We start from the raw sequence: 16507 nt of genomic DNA, 5'->3' as shown, positions 1-16507 counted from the left end.
TAATTCGTGTGAAAATACACACGTTTGTGCAACTTAATTCATAGGAAATGACACACATTTTTGTGCGACTTCATTCATAGGAAAATATGTTTGGGGGCAAACTTGTGCATTTTTTTTACGTTATTGGGCGATGGTGTTCTGCAGTGCCTTTTTTTTGTGTCCAACATTTATTTATATAAAAAAAAAGTGTTAACAACCCAATATCGTTAATCAACCAGGTTATTACCAAAAAACGTATAATAGTGGCCTTACGTTTATTTAAAATGTTTGATTAATGCCAATGTTGTTTTCTATGCTTGTTTTCGCGTAATACTTTGGGATACTGGTCGGATTTCATGAGGGTTGCCAGATTGGAGTAAAAAGGTGTATTTGTCTGTATTTTTGTGGTATTGATGAAGGTATTTAATTGGGGAATGGGGATACATTTTCATGATGGGAAATTAATTAATCAATAAATGTGGGAAAACAGAATACCTGCAAAAAAAATCCCAGGTGCAACTGCGTGGTATTTGCAGCCTTAACGAGTCTGGATTATGATCATCAAGGACATCAACCACCTGAAACACGGCCTGTTTATCACGCTGTCATCCATAGGTGAGGTCAGTACAGGTGCATCAAAGGTGGGACCGAGAGACTGAAAAACAGCTTCTATCTCACCCGGTTACTCAACCCTGCACTTTAGAGGCTGCTGCCCTATGTACATAGAAATGGAATCACGGGTCATTTTAATAATGTTTACATACTGCTTTACTCATTTGATATGTACTGTATTTTAGTCGATGCCATTCCGACATTGCTCATCCTAATATTTATATATTTCTTAATTCCATTCTTTTACTTTTATGTTTGTGTGTATTGTTGTGAATTGTTAGATACTACTGCACTGTTGGAGCTAGAAACACAAGCRTTTCCCTACACCCGCAATAACATCTGCTAAATATGTGTGTCACCAACACAATTTGATTTGATTTGATAAATTAAACCATATCAATGCAGTTAAACAGGTTAATATAAAAATAATGAATTATGTTGGCTTACAATTATGGCACTTCCAACGCCATTTCATGATGATTATTATGGTTGGGTATATCATGTTATATACTTAGACTATTGTAACAAGGCATATGCCAGCATTGTAGGACCTACTGCCACTGCCCAGAGGACTATTAGGCTTTCATGGTAATGGCCATTAGAGCTCACTTTGCCACGTATGAGCCCTGGTTAGAGTCCCTGTTGCAGCTTTCACTTTATTCCGCTACACTGGTGGCTCACATCCAGCTCACATCCAGCTCACGTTTAGTTATGTGACCTAGTGGTGGGAAGCATTCTGTTTTCAACATTGTGTTGGGTGTAATTACATTGATATATCTAGTGATATTAGCAATAATGGGCGTGAAGGAAAGAAGTAGTCACTACAGGTGTGATCAAGTTACCTGAAACTCAATGRAAAGTGCTATGCTCTGACCTGTTATTCAGAAGAAAACCCTCTATGACTGTCTAATTTACATTAGTTAACTTACCAGTGTGGACCCAAAGCAAACACATTCTACACATTTACAAACTACCTGTTTAAAGTGTTATGACAACCATGGTGTTCTTCTGTTCCTGAAGCTTATATATCAAATAACCTGACAATGATCCACATCATATAGGTAGACAAATAATGTACGTGTGTTATGCAGCAAAACACACTTTTTTTAGGAGGAAAACTAGTAATATGAATCACTGTTGATCCATCCTGTTATGATCTAATGAGATGGATGTAGGATTTTCTACGGCCAAGAATCGAGGCCCTTGCCCAGTCATGAAGGAYGAAGCTAGGCCCCTCTTGGTTCTTATTGCCGAAGACTGAACTGAAGTTAGGGGTTACAGTGCCTTCGCAAAGTATTCAGACCCGTTGACTTTTTCCTTTTTTTTGTTACATTACAGCCTTATTCTAAAATGTATTAAATAAAACAATTTCCTCAGCAATCTACATGCAATACCCCATAATGACAAAGCAATTATTTCACATTTATTAAACATAAAAAACATAAATACCTTATTTAAATAAGTATTCAGACGCTTTGCTATGAGACTACACATTTAGCTCAGGTGCATCATTTTTCCATTGATCATCCTTGAGATGTTTCTACAACTTGATTGGAGTCCACCTGTGGTAAATTAAATTGTTTGGACATGATTTGGAAAGTCACACACCTGTCTTAATAAGGTCCCAAATTTGGCATTGCATGTCAGAGACAAAACCAAGCCATGAAGTCGAAGGAATTGTCGGTAGAGCTCTGAGAAAGGATTGTGTCGAGGCACAGATCTAGGGAAGGGTACAAAAACATTTCTGCAGCATTGAAGGTCCCTAAGAACACAGTGGCCTCCATCCTTCTTAAATGGAATAAGTTCGGAACCACCAAGACTCTTCCTAGAGCTGGCCGTCCTGCCAAACTCAACTACTCCTCAGTAAAAGGCACATGACAGCCCGCTTGGAGTTTGGCAAGTGGGCTGTGATGTGCATCATGTTTCCTCATGGCTTCGGGACAAGTCTCTGAATGACCATGAGTGGCCCAGCCAGAGCCCGGACTTGAACCCGATCGAACATCTCTGGAGAGACCTGAAAATAGCTGTGCAGCAACGCTCTCCATCCAACCTGGCAGAGAAGAATGGGTAAAGGGTCTAAATACTTACGTAAATGTGATACATATGTGATATATACACTGCTCAAAAAAATAAAGGGAAGACTAAAATGACACATCCTAGATCTGAATGAATGAAATATTCTTATTAAATACTTTTTTATTTACATAGTTGAATTTGCTGACAACAAAATCACACAAAAATTATCAATAGAAATCAAATTTATCAACCAATGGAGGTCTGGATTTGGAGTCACACTCAAAATTAAAGTGGAAAACCACACTACAGGCTGATCCAACTTTGATGTAATCGTCTTAAAACAAGTCAAAATGAGGCTCAGTAGTGTGTGTGCTCCATGGTGCCTGTATATGACCTCCTTACAACGCTGGGCATGCTCCGAATGAGGTGCGGACTGTTCCTCCTCGAGTGGATCTCCTCCCAGACTTGGACTAAAGCATCCGCATCTGGACAGTCTGTGGTGGAAAGTGGCTTTGGTGATGGAGCGGACATGAGTCCAGATGTGCCTCAATTGTGATTCAGGTCTGGGGAAGCGGGCGGGCCAGTCCATAGCATCAATGCCATTCCTCTTGCGGCAACTGCTGACACACTCAGCCACATAAGGTCTAGCATTGTCTTGATTAGGAGGAACCCCAGGGCCAACGCACAAGCATATGTCTCACAAGGGGTCTGAGGATAATCATCTCGGTACTAATGGCAGTCAGGCTACCTCTGGCGAGCAGATGGAGGGCTTGCGGCTGCCCAAAGCAATGCCACCACACATGAACTGACCGCACCGCAAACCGGTCATGCTGGAGGATGTTGTGCAGGCAGGCAGAAACGTTCTCCACGTCGTCTCCAGACTCTGTTCCACAGTCTGTCATCACGTGCCTACAGTGTGAACCTGCTTTCATCTGTGAAGAGCAGCAGGGCGCCAGTGGCGAAGTTTGGCCAACATTGTGTTCTCTGGGCAAATATGCCAACGTCCTGCAACGGTGTTGGGCTGTAAGCAACACCCCACCTCGTGGATGGCTCGGGCCTCAATCCACCCCATGAGTCTGTTTTCTGACTCGTTTGTAGCAGACCATGCACAATCTGTGGCCTGCTGGAGGACAGACACAGCAAACCTTCTTGCCACAGCTCGCATTGATGTGCCATCCTGGAGAGCTGCACTACCTGAGCCACTTTGTGGGTTGTAGACTCCGTCTCATGCTACACACTAGAGTGAAAGCACCGCCAGCATTCAAAAGTGACCAAAACATCAGCCAGGAAGCATAGGAACTGAGAAGTTCTGTGGTCACCACCTGCAGAACCACTCCTTTATTGGGGGTGTCTTGCTATTGCCTATAATTTCCACCTGTTGTCTATTCCATTTGCACAACAGCATGTGAAATGTATTTGTCAATCAGTGTTGCTTCAAGTGGACAGTTTTGATTTCACAGAAGTGTGATTGACTGGAGTTACATTGTGTTGTTTAAGTGTTCCTTTATTTTTTTTGATCAGTGTATATATGTGTGTGTATTAATTTTTTAAAATAAATTAGCAACATTTCTACAAATGCTTTTGCTTGGTCATTATGGGGTACTGTGTGTAGATGATGTGTGGAAAAATAAAAAAATATGAATGCATTTTAGAATAAGGCTGTAACCTAACAAAATGTGGAAAAAGTCAAGGGGTCTGAATACTTTCCGAAGGCACTGTACATGTCAGACTCTACTACTGCTGCTGACATTGAACATAGCTTAGATTTAGGGTATTTAATGAATTTCAAATGTATCCCCAAGCAAAAGCATTTGTAGAAAATTTTGCTAATTTATTTAAAAAAATACACAGTACCCCGTAATTACCAAGCAAAAGCATTTGTAGAAAATGTTGCTCATTTATTAAAAAAATACACAGTACCCCATAATTACCAAGCAAAAGCATTTGTAGAAAATGTTGCTAATTTATTTAAAAAATACACAGTACCCCATATTTACCAAGCAAAAGCATTTGTAGAAAATGTTGCTAATTTATTAAAAAAATACACAGTACCCCATATTTACCAAGCAAAAGCATTTGTAGAAAATGTTGCTAATTTATTTGAAAAAAGAATACATATATATATTTTTTATTTTTTAAAATAAATTAGCAAAAGCAACATCATTAATTTCAGAGTCTCCTATACCACTCTTCCCTACATATTATACCCCCTAGGTTGTAAATAAACCCTTTTTATGCTGATATAACTTGTATCATTATTATAGGGATGTGAAACCCATAGCCGATTGGCTTCAGACTGAGCATTTCTCACTGGAAATTGCTGCTGACATTGAACATAGCTTAGGGTTAATTAAGATATTTAATTCATTTCAAACTCTGCAATACCACTATTCTTGGCTTCAGACTGAGCATTTCTCACCATTTATTTACGGAGAGCAATTTTTGTTTTATAACAGGTAGTGTCCATTTATTTAAATTAGTGTGTTGATTAATTATTGCTTTCTTCAGTGGAAAAACAGAATGTGTAAAAATGCCAAATATACCAAAAGCTAAATCAAGCAGMGATTTATGACTATTTAACCATGCCAATCWTTACTGAAAAATGCATACTACAAACGTTTAACCAGTTAAAGATGATGAGTACATGACAACGAGATACAAATATTTATAAAAAATAATTAACACAAAAGTCAAGAGTTGGCTGTAACATGAGTACAAACAAAGTGAGTGTGTGTGTAAGTGTTTGTGTGTGTGTGTGAGAATGTGTAATATGGTGTGTATTATAATTTCCCATCACAAAAATGTATCCCCATTCCCCAATCAAATATCTTCATCGATACCACAAAAAGAAAAATAATCATCATCATATTTTTCTCCAATCAGGCAAGCACTCAAAATCTCAACATAGCCTTGGATAAAATGCATTATGAAAGAAATGGTGTAATGTAAACTAAAAAGTGGAGCCTTGTATTAAATGCATTATGAAGAAAATTGTGTAAAGTAGGTTCCAGCGAAATACATTATGAAGAAAATCACGTAGGCCGAAAAAAGAGCCTTTCTGAGTAGCAAGTGCACCAGTATCCGAGGTGTTAAGTGAAAACAAGCATAGACAAACAGTATTGGTATTAATAGAAAAACTGTAGAAGATAAGGCTATTACATTATTAATTATTTCGGTGACAACAAGGTTATTAACAAAGGTGGGTGTTACACGTTTCTTAAAAAAATATATAAATAAACGTGGGACACAAACGAAAGGCCCCATCAATATTGGCTTAATTGCAGTTTCAAAAGAATCTGTTACGAAGTTTGCCCTCCAAAAATGTATTTTCCTCTGAATGAAGTCGCACAAAAATGTGTCTTTTCCTATGAATTATGACGCACAAAAATGTGTGTCTTTTCACACAAATTGAGCCACACAAAAAAACTCACAAAAACGCACACAATCTGCTGAAATATTTTTGTACATATTTGCATGAATTGAGTGTGCTGTTGTGTTGATTGGTGACATGCTGTGGCACATGCAGTGCTTTTCAAAATGTCAAACAAGTTTCAATGACCTTGAGTAAAAATCTTTGCATCATGCTAAACCCACATCAATACCCCACTAACATATATGCATGTCTATTCAAACATTCATGTGACTACTAAAAACACCACAGGTCAAATAATAATGGACGTTGTACCTTCAAACACATTGAAACATCTCTATTGTTACATCTGTTGTTGTTATGTTGTGTTAGAGCTCAGCATAGGCTCCTTCTCCATYATGTTGCCCTCTCACCATTACCACTTAATTCATGTACCTCCTCATCAAAACACATTTGATGCGTCCCAAGTGGCGCAGTGGTCTAAGGCGACACTAGAGACACGGGTTCGATCCCAGGCTGTCACAAGCCGGTCATGACCGGGTTATGGGAAGGTTTGGCTGGCCGGGATTTCCTTGTCCCATCTCGCTCTAGCGACTCCTTGTGGCGGGCTGGCATGCCTGCAATCAGACTTCAATCTCYGACACATTGGTGCGGCTGGCTTCCGGGTAAGGGAGCAGTGTGGCTTGGCAGAGTCGTGTTTCAGAAGACGCATGGCTCTTGACCTTCACCTCTCCCTAGTTCGTAGGGGAGTTGCAGCGATGGGACAAGACTGTAACTACCAATTGGATATCACAAATTGAAGTAAGTAAGATGGAGTTGGAGAAGAAGACAGACGTTTTACGTGCCCCCAACCGATTGTTTTTTTGTATGTTTATTTGCGTTGGGAACAGACCCAGATCCCCGTGATTTGCTTGAAGAGGAGGTGGAGAAAAGGGTCCGGAGGACGGGCTGCCTTCTGAGAATTTATAGGCGATCGAATAAACCCCCACTTCCTTCCATTCTGATAGCAAACGTGCAATCTCTGGAGAAGAAAATAGATGACCTACGTGGACATTACCAACGGGACATTCAAAACTGTAAAATCTTATGCTTCACGGAGTCGTGGCTGAACAACGACACTATCAATATACAGCTTGCTGGTTATATGCTGCACCGGCAGGACAGAACAGCAGCGTCTGGTAATACAAGGGGCGGCGGACTATGTATTTTTGTAAATAACAACAACTGGTGCACGATATCTAAGGAAGTCTCGAACTATTGCTCGCCTGGGGTAGAGCATCTCATGATAAGCTGTAGACCACACTATCTACCTCGAGAGTTTTCATCTGTATTTTTCCTGTTTTCTGTTTCGAAACCCCCACAGTCAGAGGCTGGCACTAAGACAGCAATGAATGAGCTAATGAGTATTCTGCCTAAGCAAACAAGAAAACGCTCACCCAGAGACGGCACTTCTAGTAGCCGGGGACTTTAATGCAGGGAAACTTAAATCCATTTCACCAAATTTCTATCAGCATAAAATCTCTGGACCACCTTTACTCCACACACAAAGACGTATACAAAGCTCTCCCTTGCCCTCCATTTGGCAAATCTGACCATAATTCTATCCTCCTGATTCCTGCTTACAAGCTAAAATTAAAGCAGGAAGCACCAGTGACTAGATCAATAAAAAGTTGTCAGATGAAGCAGATGCTAAGCTATATGACTGTTTTGCTAGCACAGACTGGAATATGTTCCGATGGCATTGAGGAGTACACCACATCAGTCATTGGCTTCATCAATAACTGCATTGATGACTTCGTCCCCACATTGACTGTACGTACATACAACAACCAGAAGCCATGTATTACAGGCAACATCCGCACTGAGCTAAAGGCAAGAGCTGTTGCTTTCAAGGAGCGGGGCTCTAACCCGGAAGCTTATAAGAAATCCCGCTATGCCATCCGACGAACCATCAAACAGCCAAAGCGTCAATACAGGACGAAGATCGAATCGTACTACACCGGCTCTGACGTTCGTCGGATGTGGCAGGGCTTGCAAACCATTACAGACTACAAAKGGAAGCACAGCCGAGAGCTGCCATGTGACACGAGCCTACCCCAGACGAGCTAAACTACGTCTATGCTCGCTTTGAGACAAATAACACTGAAACATGCATGAGAGCATCAGCTGTTCCGGAAGACTTTGTGATCACGCTCTCCGCAGCCGACATGAGTAAGACCTTTAAACAGGTCAACATTCACAAGGCCGYAGGTCCAGATGGATTACCAGGACGTGTACTGCGGKCATGCGCTGACCAATTGGCAAGTGTCTTCACTGAAATGTTCAACCTCTCCCTGTCCGAGTCTGTAATACCAACATGTTTTAAGCAGACCACCATAGTGCCTGTGCACAAGAACACCTGCCTAAATGACTACCGAACTGTAGCACTCACGTCTGAAGCCATGAAGTGCTTTGAAAGGCTGGTCATGGCTCACATCAACACCATTATCCCAGAAACCCTAGACCCACTCCAATTTGCATACCGCCCTAAAAGATCCAYAGATGATGCAATCTCTATTGCACTCCACACTGCCCTTTCCCACCTGGACAAAAGGAACACCTATGTGAGAATGCTATTCATTGACTACAGCTCCACGTTCAACACCATAGTGCCCTCAAAGCTCATCAATAAGCTAAGGACCCTGGGACTAAACACCTCCCTCTGCAAATGGRTCCTGGACTTCTTGATGGGCCTCCCCTAGGTKGTAAGGGTAGGTAACWACACATCCCCCATGCTGATCCTCAACACAGGGGACCCTCAGGGGTGCGTGCTCAGTCCCCTCCTGTACTCCTTGTTCATTCATGACTGCATGGCCGTGCACGACTCCAACACCATCATTAAATTTGCTGATGACACAACAGTGGTAGGCCTGATCACCAACAACAAGACAGCCTATAGGGAGGAGGTCAGAGACCTTGCCGTGTGGTGCCAGGACAACAACCTCACCCTCAACGTGATCAAGACAAAGGAGATGATTGTGGACTACAGGAAAAAGAGGACCGAGCAAGCCCACATTCTCATCGACGGGGCTGCAGTGGAGCAGTTTGAGAGCTTCAAGTTCCTTGGTGTCCACATCACCAACAAACTAGCATGGTCCAAGCACACCAAGATAGTTGTGAARAGGGCACAACAAAACCTATTAACCCTCAGGAGACTGAAAAGATTTGGCATGGGTCCTCAGATCCTCACAAGGTTCTACAGCTGCACCATCGAGAGCATCCTGACTGGTTGCATCATTGCCTGGTATGGCAACTGCTCGGCCTCTGACTGCAAAACACTACAGAGGGTAGTGCGAACGGCCCTGTACATCACTGGGGCCAAGCTTACTGCCATCCAGGATCTCTATATCAGGCGGTGTTAGGAAGAACCTAAAAATTGTCAGACTCCAGCCACCCTAGTCATAGACTGTTCTCTCTGCTACCGCACGGCAAGCAGTACCGRAGYGMCAAGTCTAGRTCCAAGAGGCTTCTACATAGCTTCTAACCCCAAGCCATAAGACTCYTGAACATCTAGTCAAATKGCTACCCTGACTATTTGCATTGCCCCCCCTCCCCCTCTTTTACACTGCTGCTACTGTCTGTTGTTGTCATCTATGCATAGTCACTTTAATAACTCTATCTACACGTACATATTACCTCAACTAACCAGTGGCCCCGCACATTGACTCTGTACCGGTACACCCCTGTATTGTTGTTTTGCTGCTGCTCTTTAATTACTTGTTACTTTTATTTCTTATTTGATCTGTATTTTTTTMAACTGCATTGTTGGTTAGGGGCTCGTAAGTAAGCATTTCACTGTAAGGTCTACACCTATTGTATTCGGGGCATGTGACTAATAATATTTGATTTGAAATTAGGGAGAAAAAAAATTTGGTGTCAAAGTTTAGAAAAAACAAAAAAACATTTAGTCTGCATTGGTTCTGTCCTATATGTCTGCGAAGAAAGAAAGAAAGAAAATACATTATATTGAGGAAGACAGGAAAAAAATCATAGAACTGGCTTTACATTTCACTTGAACCATTCACAAACTCTTCCCTCATGCTAAAGATGACTGTTTCTGTCTCCCTCACCGATTTTCGATTCCCATATAGCTGGGAGAGCTGGTGATTTGACGGTGCAATTAAGTCCAGTCAATGTATTGCTCCGGAAAGCTGAGACATGTTTCCCCACGGAGTGGTTAAACACTCAGGCCAATGCCTCAAAAAACACCTTGTCCTCAATGCCAGGGCCTCTTGTCCATGCGTGAACTGATGCTGATGACATTCACATGTAGCTGGGATGCCTTGGTGGCTAAAGTTGCACTGAGGGGTCCACAGATGCCACGCAAGAGGCTGGGGGACACACGGAGTGGAGGAAAAGTCTTTTAACACCATGAGACAAGTACATTAGATACATCCAAAATGGTAGCGCACTCTCAACATGAATATAAATCACAAAGTGTGGGTGAGGCAATGTTGTAATAAGGCTTTTTCAGTATTATCTGAAAAAGCAAAGGTACTTAAATGCATTAAGTGGAATGGTAAGGTATACGTTGATCAATATATAGATACATAACATTTATTTCAATTGCAGAGASCAATGAGCCATTATATCCTCCTCCTCAACATTATCTGAGAGCATGTGTTATGGCATTTCCAAAATCCCTGTAAATGTTGAGGCGTCGGAGTGTGTGGATTATTTGAGGCAGACAGTGCCACCAGGTCTTCAAAATAAGTACTGCTTTCTTCACAGAAAAGGCACAGGCTCTGTGCTATTTTTTAGAAACCTATATGTTAAAGACTTAATTATCTTAACTTTATTTAAATCAGATACACTACATTCAGGTTCATGGACTAGTATCATCCCTCAGTCTTCAAGTGATGAAGGTTTATTGAAGACCATTGGGTTTACTTGGAGTGCATACCCACTGAGATGAATGAGTGGCCCTATCGGCTATGTCTTTATAATCCCATTTAATGAAAACTGCATTACTAAGTAGGGAGTTTTGTGTTTAATCATCCAATCGATGCATCACTCTGGTCGCTCTAAAATAAGTGTATGTGTGGGATGAATAGACTAAATCACGTGCAAATTAATATGCGTGAGAACACTAGATCTACATACACTGAGTGTGGTCCAAACAAGGTGCATGCATCAGTTTTGTGCCTCCCTCAAATCTGAGGACAAGAAAGCGAACTGCAGCTACAGACGACAGTCACACAATATCCATCTCGAGTCTGGCCGTGCAGACTGCCTCAARGAGAGAGAACGGTGTTCTTAGGAACGAATGCGTGGGAGTTGCTCACTTCACTCGCCTCCTTTTCCTAGTGGACGATAGAAGGCGCATTGGGAGCCCCTTTCCGACCGAGGGATAGCGAGCTGGCGGAGAGGAACCAGTGCGTCGTCAGTAGACAGAAGAACAGGGCAGTTCCTCCGGACTATCCATTTCTATTAAGTCACAGGCGGTATCGGAATCTGGGGGAACCGTGTTTTTTTTTAAAAATAGTGTCTTTCAAAGCAATGGACTCGAGATAGTGGGTCTCAATTTGCCTCTTTCTTGACAGGGAGTTGCCGTTGGGAGATATGCGTAAGGATGTTTGGAAACAGCAGTAGTAGGTGAGTATCCCTTTAGACTCGCCCGCTGCTAGTATTGTTGCCGTGGTACCAACCTGATCAATTCAGAAAGGACACTCGAAATGGATAACATTCGTATTAATGTTCAATTGATGTCAATAAGGAGTACGTTTACATGCATATTAATAACTCGATATTAAACTGATTATTGCAGTAGGCCGAGTGTGGCATTAGTCATGTGAACGCCTTACTCTGTTTATCATAATCAGCGTAAAGTAATTTGAATTTGAAGCAAGCATATACCAATTAAAACACCTTGGTTTCTGAGCAATCTTTCGAATTATTAAGATATGTAACGTTACGTTTCAGTGGTGTATTTGATTTGCGCATGTGCTAGCAAGAGCAGCGCGAGCCTCCTTCTTTTGCCCCAGTGAAGTGAGTTCGGAAAAAATGGAAAGTATGCATCTTAGAAATAGTTTTCACATACAAACGTTATACGTCCGAACTCAGAATCAATTATTTTTCACAAAAATAACATGGTCGCTGTGGTAGAACGTTTATTCTGATTGGCGATTTTCTGCATGTATCAACGTCCCATCATCTGATTTCAGATGTGTGCATGTAAACAGGTTTTTTCGAGAAATCGTTATTCTTGCAAAGCATRTACATGTTTAAATCGAACTATTACACTACTATTCACAATTATCGTATTATTGTGTGCATGTAACCATTACTCAGTGGCGGCCAAAAGTCGTGTTACAGACGGTGCAAGGGGAGAGAGAGCAGGGCGGGCTCACGTTTATTAGACTGGTGCGTGGGTTTCGAAATATGTATTGTAGCCTATCCAAATCGGTATCCAAATGCAGAATGTATTTCAAACAATTTAGATGCGTAAATGCCTCCGTTTTCTTATTACCACAATGCATTGAAATGTGTGGTCATTGTGAAAACGTACACCTGACTATGATTAATTAAATTGCCTTTAATAATGTTCCAATACAATATTTATTATGTACCTGATTTATAGAGACTGAAAGCTGAATGTTGTAAGTTTCCCTGACAAGAGTAARGAATTTGAATAGGCAATAAATAATAGAGATATTCACATCCTCTTCAGGTGAATTACCAAACCATTAATGTGCTAATTTGAGTGTAGTAACCTTTTCTAATTCATCTGGTGTACTTGTAGGTATGATTGAGATCATTAAGACTATACCCTCTAGATAGACTACTGAAAAAGGGGTACCAGTTAGTGATTCAGGACATGTATTTCTCTCTCTCCCTCCATCTCTCTTTCTCTTCTCTCTCTCTCTGTGTGTGTGTGGGTGTGGGTGGGTGTGGGTGGGTGTGGGTGTGTGTGTGTGTGATCTTTCTGTGTGGTGTGTGTGTTATCAGTGAGGATGGTGAAGGATGAGTATATTCAGTATCATAAAAGGTTTCTCGCCTATGCCCGTGAAAATGTATGGATACAACTCAGTCACACTGTGACGCAGGAGTGAGCTTTGTGATCAGTCATATTTTATTTATAGGGAAAAGAGTATTTGAAAAGAGGCAGATGGCTCTCACTGCATGAGCAGCATAATAACCACTCATTGTTCTTTTGTTGATTTGGGTGGAATAATGACATGTGCATCCAAAATGAGTCTCAATGCTGGTTGCCATAATGTTAGTTGATCAAGTATGCAACTAAAATTTGTTTTTATCCAAGACCATATCTTGCATATTTAACTTGAGCATAATGCTACATTGTTCCTTTGTTATAGCCTACCTGGATTCCAATGTCTGGTCCCCTTTTTTTTAAACAAATACCAGTTTCTTATTGTCATAACTATACATCATATAAATATTATATCATAAGACTGTGCGATGCTGGTGCCCTTCTGACATTCATAAACTGATGTATTTTGGGTTATAAATAGCCTAAGGGAGGAGAGAAACGGGGAGAGCAGCTTCACTGTAGATGTCATCTCGGAAAATAAAGCAGCATCCCTGCTATCTGTGAAACACAAGCCATGTAGATGATGGATGCTTGAACTCTGGAGATGTTGGAGACAGCTTAACATCTGCAAAGGTGTGGCAGTGTGTATTCTCATTGTTTTCACCAATATTGTTGTTGTTTGTTCCGTAAGAGCTTTTGGTTGTATGCCTATCTGGGCATTAAATCAAGGGGGCTGCTGCTAACCGCAGCTGATAGTAGGCTAAGTGTTATCCGCTTTATCCAATCACCCTGCCTTCATTAAACAAATTAAAGCTTGGCAACCTTGCTGTTGCACTGCCTGTCAATGGCGTTCACCTTTTCACCCCTGATGAAGGATAGACAGATGCAGATTAAATGCCCCAGTATATGTGCGTTAGATGTCGACGATGAGTATGACATTTTTCCTCAATAAGGGCTCAAACACACCAATAGCGTTTGCTGTCGGAGAGTACTTAGCACTTTGAGAACCGAGTGCGCAACGATCAACAGCGGGTGGTACCTAAAACACAGGGCGCTGAACGATTGGAAGACCAACTCTAGATTCACATTAGGTGCGAAGTGTGCAAGCCATAATGCCCAGGAAGCTCTGATTCAAACTCCCATTAACCTCTCTGGGATTGTTTGGGACGGTAGTGTCCCACCTTGCCAACAGCCAGTGAAATTGCAGGGCGCCAAATTCAAAACAGAAATCTCATAAATAAATTCCTCAAACATACAAGTATCTTATACCATTTTAAAGGTAATCTTGTTGTTAATCCTACCACAGTGTCCGATTTCAAAAAGGCTTTACAGCGAAAGCACCACAAACGATTATGTTAGGTCACCGCCAAATCACAGAAAAACACAGCCATTTTTCGAGCCAAAGAGTGGAGTCACAAAAAGCAGAAATAGATAAAATGAATCACTAACCTTTGATTATCTTCATCAGATGACACTCACACGACTTCATGTTACACAATACATGTATGTTTTGTTCTATAAAGTTCATATTTATATCCAAAAACCTCAGTTTACATTGGCGCGTTATGTTCAGAAATGCCTCCAAAATATCAGGAGAAATTGCAGAGCCACATCAAATAACAGAAATACTCATCMTAAACTTTGATGAAAGATACATGTTTTACATATAATTAAAGATAAACTTGTTCTTAATGCAACCGCTGTGTCAGATTTCAAAAAAGCTTTACGGCAAAAGCACAATATTCAATAATCTGAGTGCAGCGTTCAGCCACAAAAGCAAGCCATACAGTTACCTGCCAAATTGTGGAGTCAACAAAAGTCAGAAATAGCATTATAAATCTTCACTTACCTTTGCTGAGCTTCGTCGGAATGCACTCCCAGGACTCCCACTTCCCCAAGAAATTTTCGTTTTGTTCGATTACGTCCATATTTATGTCCAAATACCTCAGTTTTGTTTGTGCGTTTAGTTCACTATTCCAAAGGCGAGCGCAAAATCCAGACGAAAAGTCAAGAGTTCCATTACAGTTTGTAGAAACATGTCAAACGATGTTTACAAGAAATCTTCAATAATATTCCAACCGGACAATAGCGTATTCATTACAGAGGAAAAAGAAGGAACGGCGCGCCCGTGACCGTGCAGTAAACAACTCATTGGCCTCAGCCTAGTCCACTTGTTGAAACAGCTCTTATTCGACCCCCTTCCACAATAGAAGCCTCAAACAACTTTCTAAAGACTGTTGACATCTGCTGGAAGCCTTGGGACGTGCAATCTGGCCCCATAGACACAGCATATTGGATAGGCAATCACTTAAATCAAACTACAAACCTCAGATTTCCCACTTCCTGGTTGGATTTGTCTCAGGTTTTCGCCTGCCATATGAGTTCTGTTTTACTCACAGACATTATTTTAACAGTTTTGGAAACTTTAGAGTGTTTTCTATCCAAATCTACTACGTATATGCATATCATAGCTTCTGTGCCTGGGTAACAAGCAGTTTACTCTGGGCACCTTATTCATCCAAGCTACTCAATACTGCCCCCCTTTCCCAAAGAAGTTATTAAACAGCTCTGCAAGTGTTATAATGTCAAAATATGTTTGTTACTCACCATGTGTAGTTTCGCTGAGCACCCAACTATCTTCTTTTACTCCCGTTACGGCCGGTATGTACTTCCAAAAAAGGTTGAAATATTTTTATATCATAAGGAAGTACACACCGGACGTAATGGGAGTAAATGAAGGAAGTTGCTCAGTGAAACTCCATCTTTGGTGAGTAACAAACTTATTTTGACAACATAATGCTTGCAGAGCTGTCTAATGGGAGTCATACTAACGTCATACTCATTGTCGACATCTCTAATGTACAGATACTGGGGCAACCCAACTCCAAAGCAGATGTTATAATATATTACTGGTTGCTTAATGCCTACCCATATATACTGTATCTCAATATATTGTACAGTATATTGAGATATACATGGGTAGGCACTTAGCAACCGTCAATAAAGGAATTTTCCTTATAGTATATTTTTTGTGACAAATGCAAAACTTACACTTAATACCATTAGGTTTTGACATATTTGATGGTTACATTCATGTCTTTATTTGATCAAATACAGTCCGATATTCCCATGTCATGCATGCAGTAAACCATACATAATCCCAACATCAAGAGGTGATTGTTGCTGCATTATAATCACCTTCATCAGGTTTCGCATTTTGACTGGTTGCAATTCAATATGTAACCTGTGTCTAGTCCAGAGCCACGTTTGAGGTTGGGGAAAAAAACGAAAAACCAGACAGTACAACCTAAACTACGCCACATAACCTCAAGGTTGGGAAATAAGTGTAGCGTGTAAATAAGACAACATGACTGAAGGCTTGACAACCTACAGTGCAGTACTTAGTTCCACCAAATGACCAGCAGTGCCAGTGGGTCTAATATTGGCTTATGATGTGTTCCAGTGTCGCTGAGAGACACTCATCCTTGGTGTAACGCTGA

The 16507-nt window shown here is 41.1% G+C and overlaps 2 protein-coding genes across 2 annotated transcripts in view; both read left to right on the top strand.

Annotated features, from left to right (window-relative positions):
* The window catches only part of LOC112073846 (uncharacterized), a 584396-nt gene that overhangs the window by 24355 nt on the left and 543534 nt on the right, over positions 1-16507 (top strand). The window lies entirely within an intron of this gene.
* lingo1a (leucine rich repeat and Ig domain containing 1a) overlaps positions 11191-16507 on the top strand; it is a 58047-nt gene continuing 52730 nt past the window's right edge. Inside the window, exon 1 of the mRNA XM_023984812.2 lies at positions 11191-11611. The gene's annotated coding sequence lies outside the window, so the exon portion shown is untranslated. The remainder of the gene's footprint in view (positions 11612-16507) is intronic.

The sequence above is a fragment of the Salvelinus sp. IW2-2015 genome, linkage group LG4q.1:29, assembly GCF_002910315.2.
Source record: "Salvelinus sp. IW2-2015 linkage group LG4q.1:29, ASM291031v2, whole genome shotgun sequence".
NCBI lineage: Eukaryota > Metazoa > Chordata > Actinopteri > Salmoniformes > Salmonidae > Salvelinus > Salvelinus sp. IW2-2015.
The sequence above is the reverse complement of the archived record's forward strand: the minus strand, read 5'-3'. Positions and strand labels throughout refer to the sequence as shown.